Consider the following 22,507-nt stretch of genomic DNA (forward strand, 5'->3'; position numbering starts at 1 on the left):
GCGATGGTTGAAAATGAAAGAGTGAAAGAGATTTCACAAAAGAAAACCTTGTAGAGCCAAGGAAGAGGGTTATGAAGTAGACCCTAGTGAATGCCTGGATGCACAGAGCATTGCCATGGGAGACTCCTTTTTTTGTGACAAGATTTGCTGACATAAATTACATCCAGCACTTAGCCATCTGTCTCACTGTAGCTGTTGAGATTTCTCTGGTTGTTAGTTTTCTCTCCTTCACCTAGACCTTAAACTGAGGGAAGGAAGCTATTTACAAAACCCTCTGATCTTGCCTTTCAGAAGGCACCAGATAAAGCAGTTACTTTTTAACCAGAGATAATGAACTGAATTCTTCTGCATATCAGAATTAAATGTACTTTGAACTTGGAGTGGTGATCAAAGAGAAATACATAACTGGGATGGGAGCTGGATAAAACAGTCCTCGGGAATTCTATATTTTGGTAGAAGCCAACCCAGAAACTGTCAGCCTTTTTTTGTAAAACTTGGGAAAGCCTCCTAAACAGACTCCAGAAATATCTATTAAGCATCTAATTTGCTACAGGTCCTGTGATCATTTTTTAATTTTGGCATCATTTTCCCCAAACCCTGTGAAGTAGATATTCTCTTCATTTTCAGAAGAGAATGTATCCTGACATTTTAAAAATAGTGAACCTTGAACTATCTCTGCTAATACCGTTGCCAGGGGCACTGGTTGGTGTGCCCACTGCTCCCACCAAGTGATAGATCCCATTGCATCAGAGTCCTCAAATGCTGACTCAGACCTCTGATTGGCTAAGCCTGGGTCACGTGCCTGTGTCCTGGCTGCAGCCTTGTGGATTTTGTAGTTGCTTCCTCCGAGGTTCACACAACAGGATCTTCTCCCCTATGGGAAAGGAGATCAGATGCTGGGGAGCCTCCAAACCCCATTAGTAAATATCTACTCCAATGAGGAAAGCAGAGTTTATATGTCCAAGGACAATAGTAAGCACTGGAGCTGAACAAAACCGAGGTCTTCAAAGTCCGACTAATCTTTCCATTATACTATAGCTGTTTAACTGCAACTATATGAAAGAGGACAGATAATTCATTTCACTTTTCCAAAACTCTCCACAATTAACAAAACTTCCTTCTGTGTACTTTTAATGTACCAGACATTAAAAGTTAGGCACTTTACATACATTGTTTAATCTCTATGAAAACCTTTGGAGACAAAGATTATTAGGAGGAATTAGAATTCTTATGTTACAGATTAAGAAAACTGAGGTTTGAAGAGGTTATGTGGTTTGGTCCAAGATTGTCAGTAAATAAAGTGCTCTTTCTATCTAATTACAAAGTTAAAGGTCTTTATATATCATGGTGCTATCAGAAGCTGTCTGGGTAAGGGTTTGAGCTTTATTTATATTTGCTTTTTCTCCTACTTGCAGCTCCTAATTCGATGACTGGCACATATCAAGCTCTCCATCAATGCTTGTTGAATGAGTGAGTGGGTATGCCTGAACTAAGTGGAGAGGGGAGGGAAGAAAACTTTAAAGAGTGATAGTGACTATTAACAAGGAGGCATTTGGGATGCGGGGTGAGAGGAAATCACTCAATGAAGTAGAATTATCTCTCACTAGATTAAATCAAGGAAGGTAAATAGGTTAAGAGTTAAGGCACATTTAGAAAGCTTACCCTGTGGTGGTTCCACCTAGGAGTATCAAAGCCCAGCTGCCTTGCCTCAAGTCTGGACAACTCTGCAGTGTAACTTACACTCCAGAATTCTCCTCTTGGGGCCAGAATGCACTTCTTTCCAAGGGACTTCGCCCGAAATCACCCTCTTGCTTGCCTTCCTCTCAATCTCTGTCTTGCTTCCCCCACTCCCTTCCTGGCTTCCCTGGAGGGCAAGTTCTTATTAAATCTCTTGCACATGGATCTTCAACTCAGGGGTCTGACTCTGGGAAACCCAACCTAAGCCTGGCAGTCATTCTCGGAAAGTTTGTAGTGTGCCTGGAACTGGTAGACACTCAATAAACACATATTGAATGAATGAATGAATAAATGAATCCTAGAGCTGTCCCTCTCCCTCATGACAAATATCCATAGGGCCATAGCTCTCTCTTTTAAAACATTTTTTTTTTATTTTTAAATTTTTCCATACGTTATTGGGGTACAGGTGGTATGTGGTTAAATGAGTATGTTCTTTACTGGTGATTTTTGAGATTTTGGTGCACCCGTCACCCGAGCAGTATGCACTGCCCCATAGTTATAGTCTTTTATCCCTCATCCTCCTCTCACTCTTCCCCTCAAGTCCCCAAAGTCCGTGGTATCATTCTTATGCCTTTGTGTCCTCATAGCTTAGTTCCCACATATCAGTGAGAACATACGATGTTTGGTTTTCCATTCCTGAGTTACTTCAATTAGAATGATAGTACCCAGTCTCATTCAGGTCACCTCAGATGCTGTTAATTCAATCCTTTTTTTTTTTTTTTTTCCTGAGACAAAGTCTCGCTCTGTCGCCCAGGCTGGAGTGTAGTGGCACCATCTTTGCTCACTGCAAGCTCTGCCTCCCAGGTTCACGCCATTCTCCTGCCTCAGCCTCCCGAGTAGCTGGGACTACAGGCACCCACCACCAGCCCGGCTAATTTTTTGTATTTTTAGTAGAGACGGGGGTTTCACCTTGTTAGCCGAGATGGTCTCGATCTCCTGACCTCGTGATCTGCCTGCCTCGGCCTCCCAAAGTGCTGGGATTACAGGTGTGAGCCACCGTGTCCGGCAATTCAATCCTTTTTATGGCTGCATGGTATTCATATGTGTGTGTGTGTGTGTGTGTGTGTGTGTGTGTGTGTGTATACCACAGTTTCTTTATCCACTTATTGATTGATGGGAATTTGGGTTGGTTCCACGATTTTGCAATTGTGAATTGTGCTTCTGTAAAAAAGCATGTGCAAGTATCTTTTTTGAATAATGACTTCTTTTCCTCTTGGTAGATACCCAGTAGTGGAATGGCTGGATCAAATGGTAGTTCTATTCTTAGTTCCTTAAGGAATCTCCACTCTGTTTTCCATAGTGGCTGTACTAGTTTACATTTCCACCAGCAATGTAGAAGTGTTCCCTGTTCATTGCATCCATGCCAACATCTACTGTTTTTTGATTCTTTTGATTATGGCCATTCTTGCAGGAGTAAGGTGGTTGCATTGTGATTTTGATTTGTATTTCCCCGATCATTAGTGATGTTGACCTTCTTTCATATGTTTTGAGAATTGTCTATTCATCTCCTTAGCCCACCTTTTGATGGGATTGTTTGTTTCTTCCTTACTGATTTGTTTGAGTTATTTGAGAAAAATGTGTATTCTGTCCTTATTAGGTAGAGTGTTCTATAGATGTTTGTTAGTTCTAATTGGTTTATGGTGTTGCTGAAGGTTTCTGTTTGCATTGATCTTCAAACCAGTTGTTCTGTTCATTATTGAGAAGAAAGTATGGCAATCTCTATCATTGTTGAATTGTCTACTTCTCTCATTATATCCGTCAGTTTTTGCTTCATGTATTATGGTGCTCTGTTGTTAGGTTAATTTTTCTTCCTGATGGATTGACCTTTTTGTCATTATGTGCCCATCTTAATCCCTAGTAATTTGTTTGCATTAAAACCTATTTTCTCTTATATTACTAGAGTCACTTCACTTCAGCTTTCTTGTGGTTGCTATTTGCATGATATATCTTTTTGCATCCTTTTACTTTCAATCTATTTGCATACTTGAATCTAAATTGTTTCTTCTCTAGTTAGCATATAGTTAGATCTTATTTTTTAAACCCAGTCTGACAATCTGTTTTTTATTAGATTGTTTAATCCATTCACATTTAATGTTATTGTCAATATAGCTGCATTTATATCTACCATTTTACTTTTTGTTTTCTATACGTCTTCTGTCTTTATATTTTTCTTGTTCCTCTGTTCCTCCATGTGTGCTTTCTTTGGCATTAAATGAATATTTTCTAATGCAGCATTTTCATTTCTTTAATGATTTTTCTGACTATGTATTTATTAGTTATTTATCAGAGATAGCTTCAGATTTATACTAATTTAATTCTAGTAAGATACAGAAATGTTACTTCTCTATGGTTCTATTCCTTTCCTACTTTTTGCAGCATTCTTATACATATTACATCTATGTAATGTTAAATCTCTTGCACTTGCTCATGAATCTTCAACTCAGGGGTCTGCTTCTGGGAAACCCAACCTAAGCCTGGCAATCATTCCAGAAAAGTTTGCAGTGTGCCTGGAACTGATAGGCACTCAATAAACACAAATTGAATGAATGAATGAATGAATGAATAAATGAATCCTAGAATTCAAGAACTTGCCCTCCAGGGAAGCCAGGAAAGGAGTGGCGGAAGCAAGACAGAGCCTGGGAGGAATGTTAAAAATCCAAAAATACACTTTTATAATTATTACTTTATAAAATTCTATGTCTTTTATAGAGTCTAAGAGAAAAAGGAGAATAAGTATATATTTGTAGCTTTCAGTATAGTAATCTTCTTATTTATCATTTCTGGTTCTCTATATTTTTTCTTGTGGATTCCAGTTACCATTTGGAATTCTTTTCTTTAGCCCAATACAGCTTGCTTCCACCCCCTTTTTTGTGCTTTTATTGGCAAATATATTACATTTCTATATGTTATAGGCTTAATGACACATTATATACACATTGTTTGATAATATTGATTTTTAAAAGCTGTTAAGCAAAGAAAGGAGAATAAATATGCATCTGTACTGTCATTTATAATTACGTAATTAGCTTTATTGATGTCCTTTGTTTTTTGTGTGTGGATTAAAGTTACTACCTGGAGTCACTTGGTTGCAGCCTAAAGAGCTTTTATTATGTCTTGCAAGATTAGTGTGCTAGCCACAAATTATATATTTTTGTTTATCTGGGAATTTTTAACATTTTGTCTTCATTTTTGAAAGTTAGGTTTGCTGGATACAGGATTCTCCACCGACAGTCTTTTTGCTTTGTGCACTTTAAATATGTTATTCCACTGTCTTCTGACCTCCATTGCTTCTGATGAGATGTTAGTTATTTTTATTGTGGTTCTTATGTAAGTGATTGTTTTTCTTCGTTTTCAAGATTTTCTCCTTGTCTATGACTTTTAGCATTTTTACTATAATGTGTCACTTTGTAGATCTCTTTGTACTTATCCTACCTAGAACTTACTGAGCTTCTTATATGTATAGATCAATATTTTTTGATAAACTTTGGCAGGTTTTAGCCATTATTTCTTCAAATATTTTTTCTACTCCTTTCTCTCTCATTTTTCCTTTTGATACTCTCACTATACACATTTTACTTTATTGGTATTTTATATTTGGTGCAACTTTGTTTCCATACTTTACTTCTATAATTATTATTTCCTTTAGTTCTTTGAATGTATTTATAATGGTATGTTGAAATCTTTGTTAAATCTGACATCTGGTCACACTCACAGGCAGCTCCTGTTGCTTGATTTTTCCCCTTTAGCCTATGGGTCATACTTTCCTGTTTCTTTGAATATCTCATATTTTTGAAACTAGACATTTTTAATAATATATTACAGCACATGGGTACTTCCCCATCACTGACTTCAGGGCTTGTTATTATTACTTGCTTCCTTACTTATTTAATAACTAGTTGGATTATTTTAGTGAAGTGTACTTATTCCTACACTCACAGTGTGAGCCTCTGATGTTGCTCCTCGGAAGTGTCAGTCTTGAGTATGCCCATAGTCACCTTGGGATGATAGTGGTTTTGGCAGTACTCTCTTTGACTGCCTTTTTCCCCGACTACACTTAACTGTTAAGACACTTCTCTAATTGTCAGTTGAATGTTCTATTTTTTTCAACAAAGCCCTGGTACACAGATTACTTCTGAATCTAATCCAATCACATTTGGGCTCCTTTAAAGGAGTAGTTCCTGAGGTCAGTGTTTTAGAAATGTTCTTACCCAAAGAGAGGTCTTTTCAGCTGTTTCTTTCCTTGTTTCTCTCCAGCACACTAGTTGGCCTACAATGTAGCCTATATCTCCAATGAATCTACTAATGTTTCCCCATTGCTTTTCAGCACACTTCCACTATTTTTGAGAGTGCCCTTAGGCTTGAACTTCTTCACTCTCTGTTCCAAATGAAGCCAATTCCTTTGTGGTGGGATTTGGAACTCTCTGCTCTATGGATTGCTTCTCCCTTCAGGCAACATCTCTTAGTCATGGCTCTGGTGCTGATGGTAGAGTCAATGGCTGGTCTCTGAATGACACCCTTGTATTAGGAGCTGAATGCTTGGTGGATGGAGTGGGGGCAACTGTCCTGGTCTCCTAGACTTGCCTATTTTGGCATGAAAACCCTGTCCCAGGAACTAAGGCAAAGACAACTGGGGCTCCATTATTCTTAGAGGCATTGAACGAAAGGTAGAACTTCTGTTTTGTGAGTCGTGGCTAGGCAGAAGAAGGCAGCACATACCTCTCTGTCTCATTCACCTGGAATTTAAATTTAGCAGCAGCTAACTGGGGGCAGGATGTGAAATGTTACTTTCCTTGGATGGATAGCCCTCTGACTGGGAGCATGGTAAAGGGGAGTACTGTATTCCTGATTGTACCAGTCTGAAGTAGAGTTTCCAGCTCACTTAGTTTGGAAGTGGGAGGGCATATGTTTTGGTTCATATACTACAGATTCTTACAATTCTTACCGAATTTTAGTAGGTTTTCTTGAGTAAACATTTCCTCATTTGCCATATGCTCATATGGCCATTTCCAGAGGATTAAATGGTTATTTTAAAAACAATTTTCACCAATTTCTTAATAGCTGAGGAGTGGGTCCATGGAGCTTTTTGTGTTGTCATGTCAGAAGTTGAACTCCTCCAGTGATTTCATTTCCAAGCATAGATTATTATTTTTTCTATAACCAGATTCTGGCTGTATTGATTTCCATAGTCGTCTATCTTAATGTTGTCCTCTAATCAGCAGTAGTGAAAAAACACTAAATCAAAGTCTTCTATACATTGATTAAGACTATCTGCAAGTTTAAAAAAATAAAAAAGAAAGGTTAAACTGTGTTTTAAAGCATATTTCAAAGCTATGAAGAATTCTAAAATTTTTAATGGAAAATTTGCTGTCTCATCCATGGGTCAGTGCAACCTGTGGTCACACATTGCCCTGTGTGAACTTAACTAAACTGAGTTGAATTTTGTTCTGGGCATTTGCCAGTCACAGTGCAGCAGGTGAGCAGGAAGGCTGCTTTTACTCCTTGAGGACTAAGACTTGGTGATTTTCAGAGTTTCTAACATGGCCATCAAGAGTTCAGTTTCCCAGCAGCTATTTTGTAGGTGACTGCTTTAGTTGTCATAGAACAAGGTTTTGGCGTGCGTGGATGCTCCCACATAGGCAGAGTACCTGTCATTTGGCAGCAATAAACCTCTTCACAAATGAAGGACAATTGTGTTCATGCCAGCTCTTAACTCTCTGTGTTAATTTAGTTCAGGGAAAACACTTGCAAAACTGCAATCCTATGAACCCCTAAATCCATATATGAACCCCTAAACTAAATTTAGTTAATAAACCCCCGGCTCCTCAATTAAATTTTATTTTAGTCTGCAAACTTGAGAGGATAAGAGACATTACATTGCACTCTTTATTTTTTTTCTCAAATCAAATCAAATCTGACTCTAGTCTCCATCCTGCCTGGGCTGTGAGAAATACTACCTCAGATACAGACAGGTCCTTATCTCTTCCTTCCTTGGGCTGTGTTGGAGCCTGGTTTTTAGATCACATGATTACTACTGCCTTGTTTTTTGAAGTTTAGGCTGCTTCCAGCTCAAGCAGCTACTGGAAATTTTTCTTGGGGCTTCTCATGCCATGGTGCCTGTCTCTATGTGATTCTCCAGTCTCTCACTACTGAGGTCCTCTCCAAGTGAGGGGTCAGGTTCCATACCAGACTCAGAGATGCCCTCTTCTCTGATTTAGCTGCCTCTACTCTTGAACTCCTCAATGCCAAAGGGGATAATCCCTTTCCCCTCCTTTCTAGGATCTAATTTAATCACCCCAATAAGCTCAAGGATTTGAAAACCAAATCCAAAAAGTGTATGTGCCTCCTGCTTTCTGCTGTGTAACAACACTTCCCCCTCTTGCTTGCACAATCTTTCCATACCCTACACAAAGGAATACAAAGGCATTTGTCCTTTCTTTGGGGAAAGGAAAAATACAGCAAAAGCAAAGTCAAATCAGTTCATCAATAAATAACGTTTTCACGGTTACTAATAGCCTGTAGGGACCACTTTCTCCTCATTCCTTGTCTACTCTCTAGTGGAGTGTCTTAGTAAGATGGTTAAAGGAAGAGAGAAAAAAGTAAAGAAGTTTAGGGGACTAAGTTAATTTAGCCTGCTTGATGAGTAATGGGCTCCTATGTTATTAACTGATATCAAACTACATGAACTACATGTGTAGCAATGCTAGGTGTGAACAGTATTTGCTAACACTTCAAATATTCTTTCTTCCCTCTCCTTATACCTGACCCCTACACTGACCCCTATGCTCCCTCAAGCGTTTGGTTTTTGCCTTAAAATACCTGGTATGCTTTAAGGGTGATTACCCATAGCCCCTATGACTCTTCAAAAATCTTCCCCACCAGCAGACTGATTCCTGCAATTCCATCATCAGAGCTACACCTTTCTTAAAAGTGCAAATGAGAGGGTTATATTAGTTTCTTGTGGCTGCTGTAACAAAGACCACAAATTTGGTGGCTTTAGACAACAAATGTGTTCTCTCATAATTCTGGAGGTTAGAAGTCTGAAATCATCTTGTCTGCAGCACCATGCTCCCTCTGAAGGCTCTGGAGGAGACTGTTCCACATCTTTCTTCTAGCTTCTGGTGGTTGCCTGTGATTCTTGGTATCCCTTGGCTTATAGCTGCATCACTTCAATCTTTGTATCTGTGGTCACGTGGCCTTCTTCCCTGTTTGCCTCTCCGTCTCCCCAAATCTCTTTCTTCTTATAAGGACTGCTGTCATTGAATTGAGGGCCCACCCTAATCCTGTATGACCTTGTCTTAACTTGATTACATCTTCAGCGACCTTATATCCAAATAACATCACATTCGCATGTACCAGGGATTAGGATTTAGACATATCTTTTGGGGGAATGCAGTTGAACCTACAATAAGGGTTAACACTAATTATTGCCAGTTAGGGTTGAGTGGGAGTATTTTTAGCAGACTTTATTTGAGAAAGAATTCAGAATCAGAGACATGATAATGGAGGATGGGGCAGATAGAAAAGATTGGAAATGAGCTGTTAACTGCGCATTAATGTTGAGGGTGGGTCTGCTGTGGCCCTGTGACTCTCTGCCAATTTGACCATAACAAAAAAGAGGAGGCTAAGAAGACAGAGTAGCTACAGCTGGACAGAAAAATAGGAATTAAGGGACCTTGGTGATATTTCGGATGAGTCCAGAAGGAAAGAAATCTTGGTGCAATGATCCATGATTTGAGTAAAACACATCTCTCTAATTTAAATAGATTTGGGAAGTGATTGAAATTTCACATTCGTAAGTTTTTAAATTTTGCTTCATCATTGGTTGTTTCATAGTTGAGCTCCTAAAAGTTTAGCTTTTTGTTTCCTTTAATAGGATTTGAGTTAGAATTCTAAAGAACCACTAGGTCTTTATTCCTTCCTGATTGTATCATCTAAATTATTTAACGTTTAGAGAAACTGTCAAAACAAAGTGTCAAAGACGAAACTAAGTCTGTGGCAAAATTAACCAAGGCTGTTTATTCATCAGCTTGCAGCAAGGGAACCCTTGTGCAGTTCATTTCCATTTCTGCATGGGTTCAAAGGTGTTAGAGAGGAGAGTCAGTTTTACAGCTAGTGAAGAAATGCTGAGACAGTCTGATTGGCAAGCGTTCTATCAAGGTGAGATTTTTTAGAATGGAGGGAGACTTTCTAATGGCCCCTAGGTACATTTAGCCATCACAGGTTGGTTGCAAGGGGCAAGTGAGCTGTTTGGGAACATTTCATAAGAGGAAGGATTGCCTAGTGTTGGGATGAAAGGTTTTCTATGGCTGGCCATATCCTGGAAGGAGATGGGGCTCATGGTGTGCTTTTTTTCTGAAGTCAAATTGTCACTGTGGTCCTTACCGGGGAGGGGGAAGCTACCATGGCAGACAATCTCCCAGAAGCAGTGAGAACTATAGCTAATACATCTCATTGGAATGAGATGGAAAGGATAAAAAAGAAGACTATAGGCCGGGTGTGGTGACTCACGCCTGTAATCCCAGCACTTTGGGAGGCCGAGGCAGGCAGATCACGAGGTCAGTAGATCGAGACCATCCTGGCTAACACAATGAAACCTCGTCTCTACTAAAAATACCAAAAATTAGCCGGGCGTGGTGGTGGACGCCTGTAGTCCCAGCTACTTGGGAAGCGGAGGCAGGAGAATGGCGTGAACCCGGGAGACAGAGCTTGCAGTGAGCCCAGATCACACCACTGCACTCCAGCCTGGGGGACAGAGCAAGACTCTGTCTCAAAAAAAAAAAAAAAAGAAAAGAAGACTACCAAATGGCAGTTTGAAACAAAGCTAAATTTATTTGCTTGCCTGACAACACACAAATACTGGATCAGCAGACTCTCTTAGCAGAAATAAAGGTCTAGGTATGCGGTGAAAAGGGAGAAAGTACATCAAATGATGAGACATTCTGAGTTCAGGTCTCTGGCTGGTTCATAAAATGGATTGTAAACTCTTCTAAGCCAGTGGCTAGTTTCAGGTGTTTCATCAGTGAATGCCGGGAAGCTGAGTTTCAAACAAGTTCAAGATTGGCTGTGTTAAATTCCAATGTGTCTAGGTTAATTCAGCAGAATGCTCATATGCACATGGAAGCAGCTCTGGCAAGCTTTTTCTTCAAAAGGGAAAACAATATAGCAATATTAAAAAAAATTACAGGCAAGAAAGCATCCACCCTCTTACAACCTTATTGACTATACAGTGTTTTATTTTGGGATATTGTTTTTGTGTTCAATACACACATTTATTTTTTATTTTTATTTTATTTATTTATTTTGAGATGGAGTTTTGCTGTGTCACCCAGGCTGGAGTGTAGTGGTGAGATCTCGGCTCAATGCAACCTCCACCTCCTGGGTTCAAGCGATTCTCCTGCCTCAGTCTCCTGAGTAGCTGGGATTACAGGCATGTGCCACCATGCATGGCTAATTTTTAAAAATATTTTTAATAGGGAGAGATGGGTTTTCACCATGTTGGCTAGGCTGGCCTCGAACTCCTGACCTTAAGTGATCTGCCCACCTTGGCTTCCCAAAGTGCTGAGATTACAGGTATGAGCCACCCTGCCTGGCCAATAAACACATATTTAATAGTTGTAAACACACCACACATACTATTTTGTATTTCCAACTTGCTTTATGACTTGAAAATAATCCTAAAATATTTTTCCATGTTACTACATGGTCTTTATTATGAGGATTTAATGACTACATAGTATTCTTTCAAGTCAATATGACATCAACTATTTATTCATGTTTCCTATTTTTGAACATTTGGTGAGTCCAATGACCTCTGTGTAATGTGTGTGTGTGTGTGTGTATGTGTGTGTGTGTGTGTGTAGGATAGCAGTGAACATCTTTGCTGATTCAAGAATTTAGTTTTTCTCTTATTTTCTTAAGATCAGTTCCCCCAAAGTGAGCATTCTATGTCAAAGTGAAGGAACTCTTGCTGACTCTTAATATGAGGGGCCAAATTTCCTTCCCATTTCCAGGGGTATTTCCCTCACTCTCACCCTTGAGCAGTAGAAGTATACCAGTTTTATCCCTATGTTGCCAGCACACAATGTTCTTACCATTAAAAAATCTTGCTAATTTGATGTAAGCGTAAAATAACAGCTCAAGGTTACTTTAAAATGTATTTCTTTACTTGGGAGGATAAACATTCCCTCATATCTTTATTTTCTAATGTTAATTAGTTCTTTATGTCTTTTGCTCATTTGAAGTATTTGATTTTGAACCAGAATAACACACTGCACACCCTTCCACCTATCCCAATGAAGACTTAGTGTAAAATAATGTTGTTTTGTTTTTCACCTTCTGCATGGGGCGGCTGCCCACAGCAAAAGCAGTCTTTATTTTTAAAAATTTCTTCTTGAAGTTCAGCCCCTGCAATATAAATAAGAGTTCTTTGGTACACTTGTCCTTGATGAAAAAACAGATTTCTGCTTGCAAAAGAGGCTCTCAAGAATAATGCAAATGTCTTTAGCTTCTGATTTTTTCCCAACCAAATTAAATGGTATATTTTATTGTCTATGATCTATTTAGTCACATTGCGTGGCTTCTAGCCATGTGCTCTACAAAAGTGTTCTTCTTGAATTTTTTTTTAAACTTTGATTTTAGGTTTGTGGGGACATGTGAAGGTTTGTTACATAGGTAAACTCGTGTCACGGGGGTTCGTTGTACAGATTATTTCAACATCCAGGTATTAAGCCCAGTACCCAGTAGCTATCTTTCCTGCTCCTCTCCGTCCTCCTGCCCTCCCTTGTCAAGTAGACCCCAGTGTCTGTTGTTTCTTTCTTTGTGTTCCTAAGTTCTTATCATTTAGCTCCCACTTATAACTGAGAACACGTGGTATTTGGTTTTCTGTCCCTCTGTTAGTTTGCTAAGGATAATGACCTCCAGCTATATCCATGTCCCTGCAAAAGACATGATCTCGTTCTTTTTTATGGCTGCGTTGTATTACATGGTGTATACGTACCACATTTTCTTTATCCAATCTGTCATTGATTAGCATTTAGGTTGATTCCATGTCTTCGCTATTGTAAATAGTGCTGCAGTGGACATTGAATTGTCCACTGAATTGTCCATTGAATAGTGCTGCAGTGGACATTGAATTGTTTTGATTTGCCACCAATTGTAGCCAATTAATCTCTTTGGATACTTATCACCCTTTGTGCCCCTAGCACCCCTTTCCTACCCTGGTGTTGGAACCACCAACCTACTTTCTGCATTGGAAGGGATATATCAGAGATTCATCCCAAACACTTTTCCCAAATATTTTCACTTTTTCACAGTCTCTGTTTTAGTGGAGATTGATTATTTGGTATTTATTCTGTAAACGGAATGAATGTATGCAGAGCTTTGTACATTCAGTCCCTATTTTGTGATTTCATATAAATTATACTTTCATTCGTAATGCTACCCCAAAGTCAATATATTATTTTACCACCCAGCAAACTTCTTCTGTAAAGGACCAGATAGTAAATATTTTAGGCTCTGTCAGCCAGATAAGGTCTCTGTTGCTTTCACTGCTTCTGTCTCTTCTTCTTTCTCCTCCTCCTCTTCTTCTTTTGCAACCCTTTAAAACTGTAAAAACCATTCTTAGGTCTAGGCCTTACAAAAAATCAGGCTGTGATTGGATTTGGATTTGGCACATGACCTGTAGTTGGCCATTGCTGATCTAGAAATATTCAGAAAAAAAATTAAGATTTTAATTGTTTTCTTTGTGAGATAAGTAATGCATGACTAGCATTAGTGAGCTGGTTGTTTATTTTTTCTTTTTAAACAATAGCAAAAAACATATTCATGGCAGTGAGGATGGGCCCCATTTGAATGGCTAATATTTATCTCAACACAGCTATTTTTGAGTAGTTGGTGATATTCTCTTACTAAAAGGAAAGAAAAGAAAACGAAGCTGCCAGACAGTACTTGAAGCTTGGGTTTACTTTCTGTACCATTGCAAGAAGGTCTTGCAATGAGAACCAAAAAATTATATTTTCTGATGGTACATTGGGAAAACTAGTGGTGATTGTAAAATGTATTTAGAGTTTAATTAAAACACAGTTACTGCAGAGGCTTCATAATAATGTATTGTTTTTCTGCTTAGATTTGTATCATCAGTGTGCTAGCTACTTGTGCTTTACATTGACCAAGAGGACATACTGCACAAGTATGTGGATGAAGATTACTGGACTTTTACCTTAGGAAATATTTCTCAGTAGGCCACATAATGAAGTACCTCCATTAATTTTTCTTTTCTAATACTATATTTGAATTTTTTAAAAGTAATTTCTTATTTATCCAGTAACTCCACTCTGACATAACACAAGCAGAATACTGAAAGTTGGCAACCCCACTGATACGGTTTGGCTATGTCCCCACCCAAATCTCATCTTGAATTGTAGCTCCCATAATTCCCATGTGCTGTGGGTGGGACCCAGTGGGAGATAATTAAATGATAATTAATTGCCCCATACTATTCTTGTGATCTCGTGGTAGCGACTAAGTCTCATGAGTCTGATGGCTTTATAAGGGGTTTCCCTTTCCACTTGGTTCTCATTCTCTCTTGCCTGCCACCATGTAAGATGTGCCTTTTGCCTTCCACCATGATTGTGAGGCCTCCCCAGCCACGTGGAACTGTGAGTCTATCGAACCTCTTTTCCTTTGTAAATTACCCAGTCTCAGGTATGTCTTTATCAGCAGCATATAAACAAACTAATACACCCACTCCCTTTCAAAAAACACAGGCAAAAACACAAACACATTTCCCTATGTGGTCTGTGCCTGTTCACGCTGCAGTAACTGAATACCAAGGACAGGGTGGTTTAAACAACAGAAATTAATTTTTTTCACAGTTGTAGAGGCTGGAAGTTCAATATCAAGGTGCCCTCAGGGTCAGTTTCTGATGAGGTCTCCCCTCCTGGCTTGTAGATGGCCATACCTTTTCCCTGTGTCCTCACATGGCCATTCCTCTATGCACACATGGAGAGAGGGAGAGCTCTCTAGTGTCTCTTCCTCTTATAAGAATACTGGTTTTACCAGATTAGGGCCCCATCCTTATGACCTCACTTAACCTTTATTCCTTCTTTATAGGTCCTGTCTCCAAATACAGTCACACTGGGAGTTAGGACTTCAACAGAAATTTAGGAGGACACAACTTAGCCCATAACACAGTCAAGACAAATATTTCAATATTATAACATTCCTTGCTCTCTCACCTAGAATCTGCTTACCTTTCAATTCTAAAATTTTTTTGTGTGTGTTTTGAGATGGAGTCTTGTTCTGTCACCCAGGCTGGAGTGCAGTGGCACGAAGTTGACTCTCTGCAACCTCTGCCTCCCAGGTCCAAGCGATTCTCCTGCCTCGGCCTCCCAAAGTACTGGGATTACAGGCATGAGCCACTCCACTCAGCCTAAAAATTTTTTTATTCCATTTCTAAGGCAACACAAAGTTTGTAATAGCAAATGAAAGTGAAAAAGGAGAGGAACTGCTGTGGGGAGACATACTGATTGACCCCAGGCAGGAAGGGACATTGGACAAGAAGTTGCCAGCCATCAGGAGACAAAAAAAAAAAAAAAAAAAAAAAAGGAAAAGAAAATTCAAACATTACTTTAGCGCTGTAGTCTAGGGCCACGGATTGCAGAGGTAAATGACCCTATGGATTTAGAAAGAACTGTGAAGTATTACTCACTGGAGCTGCCCAGTAATGAATGTGCATAATGACTATGACAAGAAGAAAAGGTGCCTTGTTCAGGAAGGAGGAATGAATGTAGCACATTTTAGACAGGATAGGTTAGGACAAGCAAGTGTGATTGCTTATAACAATCAACCCTTAAGTCCCCTGGAGAGGGTCTGGCCCATCTCTAGGATCTTTTCTTCCTGGAAAGCACAGTTTGGAGCCCAACCTACTAGAGTTCAGAACCCAGAGTTCAGAACTGTCCCTGCTCTTCTCCTCTTTTCCCCTCATCTCTCCTTAGAGGAATGTTGCTCCATCTGGATTCTGAAATCTTTCTCCTTCATTTTTTTTCCTCAAACTTTTGATCTGCAGTTCAGAGGCTCTCTGTTCTCCTAGGTCCTAGGGGATTAGGCTTTTGTAAACTGAAGCTGGGAAATGTGTAGACCATTTCAGCTTTCAGCCCAGTTCCTCTCCCCACCCCTCCTCCAGGCAAGGAACTTAAAGCTGACTCTAGGCTTGAAGGGGAAGGGAGGCTGACCAACCCTGCAAAACAAAGAACACGTACATTGTCTCCCAGACACTTCAAAACAAGCTTTTGAGGTAGATACTCTCACCATCCTCATTTTGCAGAATAGGAAACTGAGACTTAGAGGGGTTAAGTTGCCCAAGGTGAAACAATTACTTAAGTGATGAGGTGTTAGAGAGAAGCAGGATTCAGACTCAGTCTTGTCTGCTTCTATGTCTATAGCCCCTCTGTGCATCCTCAGAAGGTAGAAGGAAGGCAGTTTCCTAATTGATGTGATGAACTTTGAAGGAATTAACTCTGCATTAATTACTTAACAAGTAGGAACGTCTGCAATCCTATTTTATGAGAGCTCATATTTTTCAGCAGCAAACCTGGGGCAGGAAAATGATTTTCCTGAGATATGGGGCTTGGCAACCAGAGCCAATCACAGGAAAACCAATGTCAAAACAGGCAGATCACGTGGCCCAAATGGTTGGGACATTAAATAACACGGTAGATACACCAAGGATATGTCCTAATTGTATGAGTCCAAGGGCAGTATTTATTTTCTAAAGAAATCAATGAGCAGCCTGTATAATTAGAAATTAACTACCATACTTGAAATTATGCAAACAGCGTAACAGGCAGAAAACTAAACAAAATTGTGAAAAACTCTTGCAGCAATATTTGTACTTAACTTGAGTCTTCAAGGTTGACTTTTGCACAGAGTGCTTTTCTTTTCTTCCTGTGTTAGCGGCATTCTTCATGTGGAAGCTGTTGGTCTCGATCCCAGATTCAAGAGCTGGAAGCTTCACCCTGCTGAAAAGTTTAGGCTGGCATCATTCAGCAGGCTAAAGCTTCATTAATGGCAACATCTCTCAGCCATATGTCAATAAATCAATGCTCTAACAGGAAACAAATGCAGAAGGCATATCATCAGCTTCCTGTCTCCTCCTTAGGAAACTTGCGTTAGTCATAGTGAAGGGCAATTTCACCCCTTTCTCTTCAAGACCTTTGTGTAAGTCCTGCTTCCCTTGAGTTTCCAAGGCGACTGCAAGCTCAGTTGGAAGCAACAAGTAACTTAGATGGCAAGTTCCCAATGGAATTGGAAGTGACCACCACAGACAAGGACAGCATGAAACAGAAAACAAGCTGCCACGCAGCTGGTCGGTGGATTCAGAGGCCACCCTTTCTTAGAGTCTGGATTTCAGAATGCTTCGTAGGATGAAGTAATCATATAAACAACCAGCTGTGGAAACTAAATAAGCCTTTTCATAGTTTCCATTTTTGCAGCTGGGAAAAAACATGTAAAATAAAGGTGAATTTTGGTCTGACAGCCTAATGTTAATTAGAACAGGGCCTTCAAGGATTGAAATCCATTATACTTTAGGGAAGGGTTGATTATCCCTCCCACTTATCCCTTTAACAAACCAAATTGACTTGTTCTTAAACATGGAAAGAATGCATAGCACCTTGGGACGGATTATTGAAATCTTAATCCCGTGGTCCCATCCACTGAGGCCCCCACAGCAAGCACTATTGAAATTATTTTTCTTGTCCAATCAGCAACTGGTAAATGCTTTGCAGTCATGGACTTGGCTAATATGTTCTGTTCAGTGACCATTTCAACAGGCTCTCAGCCACAATTCGCCTTCGCCTCTGAGGGGACACAATTCACCTTTACCAGGCTACTCATGGGGTATGTCAGCCATCCTGCTGTCTCACACAATTTCACAGGTGAAATGTTAGCCACATCTATCTTTCTCAAGGCACACAGGTATGACATCAAACTGATGACATCCTCCTCTGACGGGATTCACTTGACATACTTATTTAGGCCATACAAACACAAAGGAGCTCTCAAAAAGGGGATGGACCATTGCCTCACACATAATACTAGGCCCTGCTATCTCAGTTAAATTCCTGTCATTGCTGGGAAATGAACATTGACTCTCTTAGCGCCCACAATCTTAAAGAAAGCCCAACATCTTTTAGGCATTTTTGGGTTCTGGAGGTAATGCATTCTTAATGTACAAATTTTACTTAAGCCCATTTGTGTTACTTACAAATTGGCCTACCTTGAGTAATATCACCAACAACAAAAGGCTCCAGAATCTGTCCAAATTTCAACAAAACAGGCACTCCTGTTCGTGCCCCACCCTACCCTGAGACTCCTTTACTGTAGAGGCTTTAGCAATCTCCTCTTGGGCCTCCTGGAGTCTCTGGACCACCCATGATGGTCATAGATTGCCAATGCCTTCTGGTGCAAGAAACTGCCCTCCTTTCCCCCGTCATATGCACTATTAGAGGGAAAAGTGGTGGCCACATACTGGGTTCTTCTGAAGATGAAGGCTCACATAGACCTTGAGTCTATGACCTTCCACACCCAGCTGCCTATTATGTCATAAGAGCAGCACCCTGCAAGTTTGTCATGGACACTGAGGACTCCTTGCTATCCAATGGAGTCAAACCTGGGTCTTCTAGTGTATCCCACTTGAAGAAGCGGGTAGATAGCTTCCCCTGTCCTTGGTTTCTTGCTAGATGCCATGGAGCTGGAGGTCACCCCTTTCCAAGTCCCCGTTGTTTGTCTGGGAAACCCCTTGGGATCAACTGAGTGAACAACAATGGGACTTTATACATTTTATGTATGGTATCACCACCATTACATACAATTAATCTTGTGGGAGAGCTGCTGCTTTTCATCCCTTAGCCAGATCTTACGTGATCAAGGATGATACCTCAGCACAATTGGCTGAACTTCAGGCAGTCATTTTAGTAATGAATTCCCTGGCCAATAATTAGCCCCATTTCCACATTTATACAATCATGGGCCATTGCCAATGATCTGACTGTCTGGTTTGGGCAATGGCAGCAGCAACAATTCCTTGCCCAAGGTTGCCCTCTTCAAGGTAAGGAACTCTGGGAAGCTCCTGCCTCGTAGAGCCTCAAAGTATGAATATCACACGTGTCTACACATCCTAAAGTCACAATGCAAGACTTCACGGACACACTGCTTATCCCTTTCAGAGTTCCAGACATTATGACCAAGGCACTCACTTTCTCTTTCATCTTCTCTCAAAGTCATTTTCTGACCTTGTTGGGAGCCTGCCCAGAAAGCCTCATTATGTGAAGTAATAAACCCTTTTGTATGTTCTTGGTGTATGTGTCATCATCAATCTCAATCTCCAAACCAGATTTTGAGTGGTGGTCCATACTGTTTCTGCCAAATAACTACAACATGTACAATGGTCCCAATATAATAGAAGTTTATTTCTTGCTCATTAATATTCTAATTGGATATTTCTCATTAATTTCGTTAATGGTTGGTTTTCCTCTGCATGATGATTCAGGCCACCCAGGATCCTTCCACCTTACGGTTCAACTATACCCTAGGACCTTATATTCATTATCTGCATGTAGCCATGGAAAGGGAATGAGTATGGTGAAGATACACCTGTTTCTTAAAAGTCTTGGCCTGGAATGATGTACTTCATTTTTTGTTCTCATTCCATTGGTAATGACTGGTTATATGGTCACACCTAAATAATAGGGGATGCTGGGAAATGTAGCTTTGTGTGTTTTGGCAATGTCTATTTTATTGAAGGGGCAAGAACTTTAGTGGACAAGTAATTATTTTTGCCACAGGGACATAGCCTATATCTACAGATGTTTGAGAATCTGAATGGAATATGGCCCTACCCTGGCATAGGAGTCAATATACATATGAAAGCCCTACTCTCTAGACTATGGAACAACCATTTTTAGAGTGGAGTTGCTTGCTTGGAACAGGTGTTTCAGTAGCTTAATTTTTGCTTTCACTTGAGCCGTCCTTTCTTGCTGCTGCTTTTTGTCTTTTTTCCCCTTCTCCTTCTACATTCATGAATAAAGGCCAAAGTGGTGGGGGATAATGGGGTTGGGAAAGAGAAGCATGGATAAATCTTGCTTGGCCATGTTAACAGGGGTGGGTGCAGAGGAGGACCAATCCATCCTCCCATCTCTCTATTGCAAGAGCTGAGCCAAATTCCCGTGAGGCCTGTGTATGAAATCTTTTGTTGCTGTTCACATGGTCTTGAGCTCCTGAGCTACTTTAATTTCAAGCAATTAATTTTGGAGACAATCAATTTGGGGACAAATATGCTGTCTACTGAGAAAAGAGTCCAAAGAAATATGTATTTTTATTTGGCTCCCTGTATCAACTCACCATTTCCACAGTGCCCCTGACTGCTTCCATTTCTCTATTTTATTTCCTGAGAGCTTAAGAAAAAAAACACTATCATGGCCTAAAGAGCTTTGATGACACCACCTAGATTATCCTTATATTAGAGTGTTTTTTGGTTGGTGTTCAAGTAATCACTTCCACTGTGTTCATGCTTATGTACTGCATTTTAACACTGTTCCATGAATCAAAATATCAATAACAAGCTAATAAAATAATATCGAGCTGGGGTTGAATGAGGGGAATCAGTAAGCCACAGGACTTTCATGCTCTTCTTTGGCATATAGATTTAACATCACATCTGATTTAAATCCATACAGTAACTAAGCCCACCATGTGCTGTTTTCATTTAAAAAAAAAAAATCCTCCTCAGATACATCTTGCCAGGTCTATCTCTTTTTCACTTTAATACCCTTTAAATGATTGAAAATCAGATTTTCCCACTGACTGTGCCTTTTGTCCCAAATGATAAATGATGATTTCTGTCTCCTCCTTTCTCCGTCTGGTTCTGAACGTTGTTCAAAATAAGCCGGCTCTTTGCACTGAGTTTTTGCTGCTGTCAGGGGATTTATGTAGGATGTGAGCTGAGCTATGGCAACTGCAATGATTGGATAACGGTTCCTTCAGAGCTGCAAGCAGAGCACAAGCCATGGTGGGTCTTTTTTTGGTTCTTCCCCAAATAGCTGCAGTTCTTGTTTGGGGATTTAAAATGTTCATGTATTTCCAAGTAAAAGAAGGAACGAAAAAAAGAAAACTCTTGGCAATTTAGGATTTGGCAAATGACCCTTACTTCATTACAGTGGAGGTGTGACTTTGGGCAAAACATTTAGCCTTTCTGAGCCTCAATTTATTTATCTGTAAAATGAGGAGATTGGTGCTGCATGAATTTTAAGATCCCGTCCATATATGAAATTCCATGTTCTATATTTGATGCCTTAAATTACTTGACTGAAATTATCTTTAATAGCTCTTTTCTTTCTCTTTAAGTAGGGAATTCAAGAGAGAGATGGTATTCTTTTGCACTCTGTGTTCAAAAACTGAATAAATAGCATTCCCCCATACTTAAAATGTCCAATACTGAACTCATTATGTTCTTCTCCACAGAACCCCTCTTCTCTAGCATTCCCCATCTTGGGTAACAGCACCACATCTACCCAGTTTCCTAATCTAGAAACTTCCGAGTCATCCTCCCTGTCAGCTCCTTCCTGCATCTCCTAACTGTGCCTTTAACAGCAATCAGCCATTCATTGCGTTTGTGAAATGTGTTCCTTGGAGGCTGGGCCCACTTTGCTGCTAGGCTGGTCACAGAAGGTAGAAATTCTTAGTGGAAAAATGCCTGCATCTAATCAGACAGCCTGGGCTCCAATCCTAGCTCTGTTCCTTGCTATTAGGTCTGTGACTCGTCCCAGGATGGACTGGGAGAGCTTGACTCCTAGAAAGTAGGACGGGCTGAGCTCCATGTATGAGTGTGGCACTACAATTACTAGCCTTATGACATTTCTGCATTATAATTTCTTTTCTGGAAAATGCTTATAATGATAGTACCCAGCTCTCTGGGATTTAATGTATGTGAAGTGCTTAGCCCAGTGCCTTGATGTACAGTAAGTGCTTAATAAGTGTTAGTAGTTATCTCTATGGATTATTACAGCAGAATGCTCATTATTAGCCTTAGCCGCCATGTGTGGTAAGACCTAGAATAAAACATTGCTGCCCAAAACCTTCTGTTGGTTGGGTTAGGCATTCACTCTGGGTGCCTTTGTGACCATGAATCTGTAGCTTACCCCACCAGCTTTCACTGCTTGCAATGGTGAATCAATAGGCTCTGATTCTTCTATCTTATTTATTTATTTTTTGAGATATGGTCTCACTTTCACCCAGGTTGGCGTGCAGTGGTATGATCATGACTCACAGTGGCCTCAACTTACCGGGCTCTAGTGATCCTCCCACCTCAGTCTCTCGAGTAGCTGGGACTACAGGTGTGCCCACAAAACCTGGGTAATTTTTCATATTTTTTGTAGAGATGGGGTCTTACTATGTTGCTCAGGCTGGTCACAAACTCCTGGGCTCAAGTGATCCTCCCGCCTCAGGTTCCCAAAGTGTTAGGATTACAGGCTTGTGCCAGCACACCTGGCCTGGTTCTTCTACTTTTAAAACTCCTGTCACATTGCTAGGTGGGTGGATGGTCAGTAGAAAGTGGATGAATTGGGGGCACCCAAGATGGCTGAATAGGAACAGCTCCAGCCTCCAGCTCCCAGTGTGAGCGACACAGAAGACTGGGGATTTCTGCATTTTCAACTGAGGTACCAGGTTCATCTCACTGGGCCATGTTGGACACTCGGTGCTGGTCAGTGGGTGC

Source organism: Macaca fascicularis, chromosome X (assembly GCF_037993035.2).
Source record: "Macaca fascicularis isolate 582-1 chromosome X, T2T-MFA8v1.1".
NCBI lineage: Eukaryota > Metazoa > Chordata > Mammalia > Primates > Cercopithecidae > Macaca > Macaca fascicularis.